The 8,877-nt window shown below is 32.9% G+C and overlaps 1 long non-coding RNA gene and 1 pseudogene across 1 annotated transcript; one reads left to right on the top strand and one right to left on the bottom strand.

Annotated features, from left to right (window-relative positions):
• Positions 1 to 295: 295 nt before the first annotated feature.
• LOC148618367 (uncharacterized) lies at positions 296 to 4,055 on the bottom strand (annotated as a pseudogene).
• A 1,387-nt stretch (positions 4,056 to 5,442) lies between these two features.
• On the top strand, positions 5,443 to 6,195 carry LOC148618366 (uncharacterized). Its single transcript, XR_015921285.1, has 2 exons — positions 5,443 to 5,544; positions 6,055 to 6,195. It is a non-coding gene; the product is annotated as an uncharacterized LOC148618366 (long non-coding RNA).
• Positions 6,196 to 8,877: the final 2,682 nt, after the last annotated feature.

The following is an 8,877-nucleotide window of genomic DNA, read 5'->3' as shown; positions in this document are numbered from 1 at the left end:
GGTACCCTACAAGGACAACGACGACATCCGTACCCTAGTAAGACGTTCTGCTGTACTGCCGTTATTGCCACCCGACACAGTTTAAGGCGTTTGGTTCCATGAACTAAAGGACATCGACAACACCGACATCAACATACCAACACTTCCCTTTACTGGCTACGTTACCAGTTACTGAATAGATGGGAACCGTGACCTGTGGAAACACTATGTTACAGAGGGACCAAGGACTACCAGCCATCTTGAAGGCTGGCACGGGAAATAAAGAAACAGGTGAAAGCTCCGCATCCTAACATCTTCAACATGGTGAAACTACTAAAGCACGAAGAAGCCGTTCATGCCTGCACCTTGCTCCAGTACCAAGCCGGTGGTAAACGTGTCCCAACACTGAAAAAAATATTAAGTAAACTTTACTAATTAAAAGAGTAAAGTCTACTATCCACTCAGTCACTACTCTATCAGTAAACTTTACTAACAGGTTTAGTAAAGTTTACTCTCAAGATCTGTAAGGGAAAACAGTACTAACATTGCCATTCAATTTATTTGAGCAATTGTAAATATATAAACACCTTATATACATTTTGCCTGATTCTTAGACAGAGAAGTACTTAAGTAATTTAGTCACAATTCTCTGATATGTCTGATACTACAGACTGAAAATTCATATAGATAAAAACAAAAATCCTACAAAACAAAAAGCACTATAAAACCTATATACATGTACAATCAATTCAGTATCTGAATGAGATCTGACTGAGAATAAAATTTTCCATGAAGTATGATGGGGCAAATTTTTTTTTCGGTTCGTTTTATCTCCCAAGCTTCACCCATGCCAGTTTCTCCGCAGGAGCTCATATCACTCACCCATAAGAAACAGTGGCGGGCTCCCATGTTACAAATGCAAAAATAGATGCTGAAAAATGTGATATTGATATCTTTATCAGGCGAAAAAAAACAAACAATATTGCTTAAACTTTAAAAAAGTTATCCAAATGCAGCAGGACATAAATGACATTTTGGAACAAAAAAAAACAAAAAACAAAAACAAAAACAAAAAAAAAAACATCCTAGCAGCTTGAGTTAAAACATATGGACTACAATAACATGAATAAATCCTAAAAATAATTATTATTTCTTCTTTAGTTTTTCTCCGTGTAATTTAATCACTGCTGAAACATTTTTTTTGGTCTAAATTACCATCATTAAGCTTCAAGAAAACGAGCTGGAAAAATGTTTGTTTTGACAACTGGTTTTGGGTAGGCTAGATTAAGACAGTAAATAGAAGCCAAAAAAAAAAAAAAAAAAAAAAAAAAAAAAATAAAAAGTTCCAAAAAAGTATCACATTTCATAACATTTTCTACTTCAATTTTAAGTTCAAATTTCCCCTCATCCATTGTTAGTACATTTTAATGAACAACTAATGCCACAGCACTTTCTTTTGGTTGTTGATCTGGACAACAAATGATATGTTCTATCATCTCTTTAAAGAGCTACCCACTCCCCAATATTGCAGCATAGTTGGTGGCATCTGAGTAAATAGAAACATAAGGAAATATATAAACAATTTAGCACAAGTTTGTATGTAAAATTAAAATTCTTTATTCTATTAAAGGCAGTTGTCAGTACAATGACCATTAGTTATCTTACATACGATACAAATATATGAAATTTAACAATAATGACACATGCTTGATATGTTGGTACTACTGAGAGGCCCTACACAGGCAAAATTATTTCATGTGATTTTCACGTGAATTTCACATGATTTTCACCTGAATTTAGCAAATTAACTAAGTGACAGAGTTCACGTGAAATACGGGTAAATGGAGCCTTCACGTGAAATTCACACGAAATGTTCACATGAAATTTGTGTTTAGTGAATTTCTCTTGAAAATCATGTTAATTTCTTGTGAATTTCACATGAATTTCGTGTGAAGCTCGATTAACACGAATTTCACGTGAAAAATATTTGCCTGTGTAGAGGGCCCATTTATTTGTTAACAAAAGCTGTTCAAGACAATGAATCAGAGTGTTTAGTCACCACAGAATGCTACATGGCTTGCTTACATTTTCTTCCCCCCTCAGTTCTTTGACCAGTAATGATGGTCATGATTTCCTTCAGTTGAGGGATCAATTTCCTGTTCCTCACCAGATCAACGATACATTGGCTGTATTCATCCAGGGAATCTCTAAAAACATCATCGATGGAGCCATCAAATGATGGGCCAAGCCTCAAGCAAAATCTTAAAAATAAACAATACAGCTTTTTTTTTTATAGATAATTAATTTTAGTAAGTCACATGTATATCTGAAACATCATATTCAATTCTACGACCTGTTTAAAAAGCATCAATATTTCACTTTGAGTGTCAAAATAAAAATAAAGTACACACAATAATTACTTGTCTTTAAAAAGTTTAATAGACAATAATATCAGTGTGTGACCATAGTCTGTGAAAAAGCAGTGACTTAAAAAAACTCACAAAATAGTATACAAAATAATACCTGATTCCTGTCAAAATACCTCGTCTTGCTGTGTTAGCGGTAGTGGAAAATTTGCATTAGCCACACTGTTATAGAATTTATGATAGACAAATGCTGAAGCTAATGTCCAATGTATTTGAATAGGCCATCTCAAAAATTTGATTAGCCATATTCAAGTTCAGCTTGAATACATGGTTACACAGTGTTGACATCTTTAGCGATTGTCACATTACATAGTCCAAACTATTACAATTACGGATTAGCACAGAACAAAATAAGTATACGTATATTGTATATTCCATAAACTTTTCTTTTTGAAATGAATACGTCTACAGTGCATACTAAATACTTCATCGACTTTCTAAATCGATCAATTAAGGTAAAGTTTCTTCACTTGTAACCATATCATTAGATTAAATACAAAAAATACCATGCATGTCTTTATCCTTGGGAGTTAAATATTTGTTTACCCGTAATTTACGTGTGATAGTCATCAAACATTAAGGGAAATATAGAAACAACATGTAATCCATATTGAAATATAAAATAACATTATTTCAGCTTTGAATTTCACAAGAATGCATTGATCAAAACAGAACGCCATTTTCATTTACTACATTACATCAGTGTAATTTAAATTAAATCTGTATCAAATTTACGATCATATTTATTCTAACCTCAGTCATGTAAATTGTATAGAACTCTGAAGCATGAGTACAACTGTCTTTTCTTCATGAAAACCACGCTTTTCTGATTTTGCCTTTGTCTGCGATTGGCGCGAAATTGATGTTGGAACACGATACCTCCCAGCATGGGAGTGTCAGATAAGACGACACTAACTGGATTAGTACATCTTGTGATTACTGATGTCAACATGTCATAAACTAATGTGAATAGTAAACTTCACTAGAGATTTTTTTCAGTGAAGGAAACGCAAATACCGAGAGATCGACTCCAGACTGACAACATTAAAGACTCGTCTACAGAACCAGGAACTCACACCAGTCCAGTTTGCTGACGCTGCTTCTCATATTTTGCATCTAGAATAGACTTGTGAACTTTTGATTAGTGCTTGAACTGTTGTGCTTTGTATATTTTATTTATGTATTTGTTGTACGATTCTTTTAAACAAATCTTGAGTACTTTAACTTTATTTACTGTTTTTTTTTCATTTATTTACAATTTTATCAGTGCTTGAATATTATGTACTTATAAAGTGTGTATTATCAATGATTTATTGTTATCATGAATATTGAATATTTAATAAAATTATGAAAAAAAAATCTTATTTTTCATTTGTTAAAAAAGAACTTTAAATGACACCTAAACACTTGCAAGACTAAAATTCATAAGAATTTTCACATGAAACCTTTGCAGATCCAAAATATAATATCATACTTACAGCAAAAATGGGACAAGTAATTCCAACTAAAGTTTTCTTTTTACAGGATACACAATCTTAATCCCTTGTTTATACAACCGTTCTGGCTATTCCTACATGCATTTTTGCCGATAAATTTTAGAATGTTGGAATAGCCAGAATTAACCTCTAATACACAAGCTAATTCCGACATGCAGGCAAACAAAAACACGGGTTGTTAGCGGTAACCCATTCTAGAAGTATGCTCAATTAGCTGGTTCGTATTTAAATTTAGGTTTATTTCATATTAAAAGATGCGTTTTTTATTCAAAATTTCTGAATTTGAGTTTCGTGTACTCGCATATGGACATATATTCCACCAAAAAGTAAGTGACACTTTAAGGTGAATACAAATGAACCTAAAAATCGTAGTTTGAGATAATTCCAAACCTTCTACAAAAAACACCAAACTATTTAAATTTTCTCCATTGTGTTTTTTTTTATCAGCAGCTTGCTTATGAACTTCGGCATATTTGTCGCTAAATTAATGTTTTATTTGAGTATATTTTTTCATTTCGAACATGGCAGTTTGTTTTTATTTCAATTGTTTGCTATATTTTCATGTTTTTATATTTCTATATACCAAAAAATTGATTAGCAAAACGAACGAACATTAATGATATGCATTCATTATTGTTTACAGTGCCGCCATGATGAAAATACAAATATTTTATTTAGCTCTAACACAGTTACAATAATGAAGAATTATGATAAATAACTTTAAATAAGTGTTTATCATATACCATGTATTTGTTAATTATAATTTGTCTAAACCATGTGCTGTAGTCTAAGTAAATGAGTGCAGTTCAAATTACAGGAGATATGGTACACAAGAAACTTTCTTAAGCCTTACATGTATACATGTTCCATAGTCCATACAAACATTTTTATAAAGACATGAAGAGTTGTCGTTGAGTCAATGACTGTTGATTTTCATTTAAATGAAACAGTCTATGATACAAACTTGTTGAACATGATGAGGGTAACACATACAAAACCTTACAAGAATCTGTTATTTGTGTATACAGTACCCCATATTTCATTTTTGAGAACAAAAATAAATTCATGTACAAGTTCAAGGAAACTCCAGTGAAACAAGTGTTGCTGAACAGTTGACCAAGAGCGATCAAAAGCAATATTTAATGTTCCAATGTATTGTACATGTAAGTCATATGAGAACATTTCATACATAACTTGAAGTAAACTACATGAATTATATGGTTTGGAAATTAATCTAAACATTAACATATACATTTGTATGACCTTGTATATGACACAATTTTCAATTTTTTAAGACGTTTATCGTGCTATATTTTTTTTTACTTTTTTAATAGATCCATAAATACAAGCTGTTGACTTACATTGTATATCAGTAACTAAGGATAAGGAACTAGTTTTATCAGTCATCAAATTTCTTTTGCACAGTATGTTGTCATGAACATGTACCATAGTCATCACAGTATGATAAAAGTCTATCCATGTTGATTTTCAGTATCTCTCTCCATATTAAAATGAAATATGTTTTGATATTTTCCTGAAAATTTTGGATGCAGCCGTCATGTTCTCCTACCAATGATACAAGTTACCAGACAAGTCATACATAACAGGAAGCTCTGTTCATGTGAAGTATGATAATAGATTGTGTAGGTTTTTGAGGTTCTGTATACAATATTTTTATGCCTTTTTTTTAAAACAAAATTAATATTGATTTGGGGTGTTCCAAAGGTAGGAACCACCTCCTTTGTTGGGAAATATTGGAAGTAATGTGGAAAATTTTTGCAAAAATGAGGAAATTAATAGCTTGGACCCCCACTTTCAAAGTCTTTTGATTGTTCACTAGAAACTCTCATTAGTCAATTTATTTTAGAAAAGTATTTGTGTTATTTCTACATATGTAATGTAGATAGATCCCATATGTGTTTATTGCTTAAAATGTAGCACTACAGTTCCCATGACACTTAAATGAAGGTTGTAACATAGACATAATATTTTAGCATAATGGGATGTTTTGTTTGAAGAAAAAAAAACCTCCAATGAGCCATATAATGTAGGGTTTACTTAAATATAGGTCTACTTCAATACAGGATTCATGAATCACAATAATTTTGAATATGAGTATTATGTATATTTATTACTGTTTTTTATACTTCCAGGTCATCCATGGCATATATATGACTGAAAAGAATTCATACATGTATAATTTAGATGATCTTCAATGCTGTTCAAATCTCTGCTTGCACTGTAATGAAAGCTGATATGAAGCTGAAGTTTGAAAATAAATATTTTCAAAATCATATTTCTTATTCTAATGTACAAGGTTTAAATGTGTTGTGCTTCAAAAGTAAAAGTCACTTTCATACATGTATACAATAACAGCCTTGTATACTTCTTGACAGTACCATCCTGGAATACAACCTAGAATCCCTTGCACTGCAAGCTGTCACTCTATCAACTGAGCTAAAAAAATACTTCTTTGTTTTCTGTAGATTAGGTTGATTATGGTCTTTTGTAAATAGTTTTACTTTATTTGTTTTTGGGCCTTTTTATAGATTGCTTAATGGTATGTGGTTTGCCCATTATTGATATCCATGTGGTGATTTCACTTGTAGAAGCTTAATCATTACTTGCTTTGTTTTTTGAATGACTATCTCATTGGCAAACATAAATGGTACATGTATTTAAGTTTTCTACTTATGACTAGTGAGTGCTAAATCTTTCACTACTTCTCGAACAAGTAATTTTGTGTAACAACTATTTGGCTAAGCAACTGTTGATTCTGTGAGGTAGCACTATGAAACCGCCTCAAAATGTCATTATAGTAGAGTAGTATAAAGCAGGATCATTTCATACAGTAAAACATTCTTGTCCTGAAATGCAAGAAATAATTGCAATATGCATTGAAACCACAACCAATCAATGAAAAAAAAACAAGTTCCATGGGTAAATAGAATAAAATATAAACATTCACAGACATTAAACATTTTGGAAAAGAAGGATTTATTGTTGAATTTTGAGCTAATAAACATGTCATGTACTTGCACCTATAATTTATATTGAATTGATCTGAATTCATGGTTTCCTTGTATAAACTCTACAAGACTGGTAAATTGTGATTTTTGTTGTTCACAAGTTAAGAGAGATGTTGAGGAGAGGATAATCATACCATAAGCTCATGATGCACCTGTTTAATAGGACATCTTATCGAATGATAATGATTAGCCAACTGTGCTGATAATACCTGTTCATTGATCAGAGGGGGTTGGCACACCTCCTTTTTACCAGAAAATTAGTCATTTGCATGTGTAAAATTGACAAAACATGGAAAATAATGTGTTAGCATCACCATCACTTTGGCTTGCACCCCTCCTTTTCAAAGTGTCTGGAGCCGTCCCTGTTCACTAACCTGTATATAGCTTTCATCATATTTTGCTTTAACCGTCTATCATGAAACAAGTTGCCTGTTTTGAAACTGTTTTAATATTCTCCATAAAAGCAATAAAGAAATATATATATATATATAAAACAATACAATGCTTATGTAGCAAACCATGTTGTACTCCAGCAATGCTAAAGGTTGTCTGGTAAGCTATATTCTGACTTGTTGCCATCCTGGGGTATAGAGGAACGGAATTCCAACCTCTTACGTTGTAGGAGTAACAGGGACGGATCCAGGATTTTAGATAGGGGCGCACAGCAAAAATTCTGCCGAGCGGAGCGAGGTGATACAAATTTTGAGGTTAAATTTTTGAAACAGTATAGAGTGGGTGCAATGTAGATATCTTTTGTGGTAAAATTAGCGAGAAATTTTAAGTCTCAACTTGAAACGCCTAAATCTACCCATGACAACCCATGCTTGCAAATTTTTTCTTTTGGGGGGGGGGGGCGCACTCCCCCACCAGAATACCCCTCCGAGTAACCATGTTGATTTTTATGAGTGGGGTCGGGGCTAGGATCACATTTGAAATGGCAGGACAATGATATATGATTTTATATAAATACAAAGATGCAATAGGCGAAAAAGAAGGTTCTGGTTTGAATATTACATAAAAAGATCCAGGACACAAAATTGTCCATATAGCCCCTTTTCCCCCTTACGATTCAAATGGATATAGAAATTTATCATTATTTACCTGGGAGGGGGGACTGGTCATTTTGTAATCATATAAAATTTTCTTGACCCCCCCCATGATATTTTCTTATCCCCCTTAAAAACATTTTTTTTAAAATGTGATACCCCCTCTATTAAACATGCGTATGGAATTTTCATATATATGTAACAACTCCTACATTATGCCAGAACTTGCCGAAACTAAGCAGAGTTTTTGTATCGCGCTAGAATTCTAACAAATAAACTTCTGGAACAGGGTTGTGTTGCTACAAGATTGAAGTCATCCCTATAGAAGTTTTATGTTATGGTCGTCATCATGAAATCGTGGATCGCTATGGTGTATCCATCTGCGCCATGAAAACTGAATTGTTCAACGTGTCATGGTTTTCCTTTCCTCTTTCGTCTACCCCGACTTGACTTATTATGAGCAACTCGGCGGGTGTATCTAGAAAAGCAGAGGACGCTTACCCTACTGGCGCACCTGGTCCATGCTCCAAGTTTATAGTGGAGTCATAGTTGCTCATTTGCTTTTGTTAATTTGTATATTTGATTTTAACAAATTTCATGTTCTCTGTACGTCTGTTTTCCATGTCTGGCCTTTGTCCCTGGATAACATTCTTCTTATTACCGTTATTACCGTAGTTCCCTTCACTACTCTTTGAAGCAAAAGCAGTTGAGATGTTAAAGAATTCTTACAATAAAAAAATCAAGTCTTCAATTCCAAAACTTGATACTTTGGAAAAGTCTTATCAAAATCAAGCGGAATCAGACACAGCTCTTGAGATTCAAGATATTGGTAAGGAAATTGAATCGTCAGCAGATAAGTCGGACCAATTTGATTTAATAACTGTAAATGTTTTAGGTCCTG

Source organism: Perna viridis, chromosome 4, assembly GCF_037379345.1.
Source record: "Perna viridis isolate PV_CMFRI_1.1 ecotype Kerala chromosome 4, ASM3737934v1, whole genome shotgun sequence".
NCBI lineage: Eukaryota > Metazoa > Mollusca > Bivalvia > Mytilida > Mytilidae > Perna > Perna viridis.
This window is presented reverse-complemented; position numbering and strand designations above follow the sequence as displayed.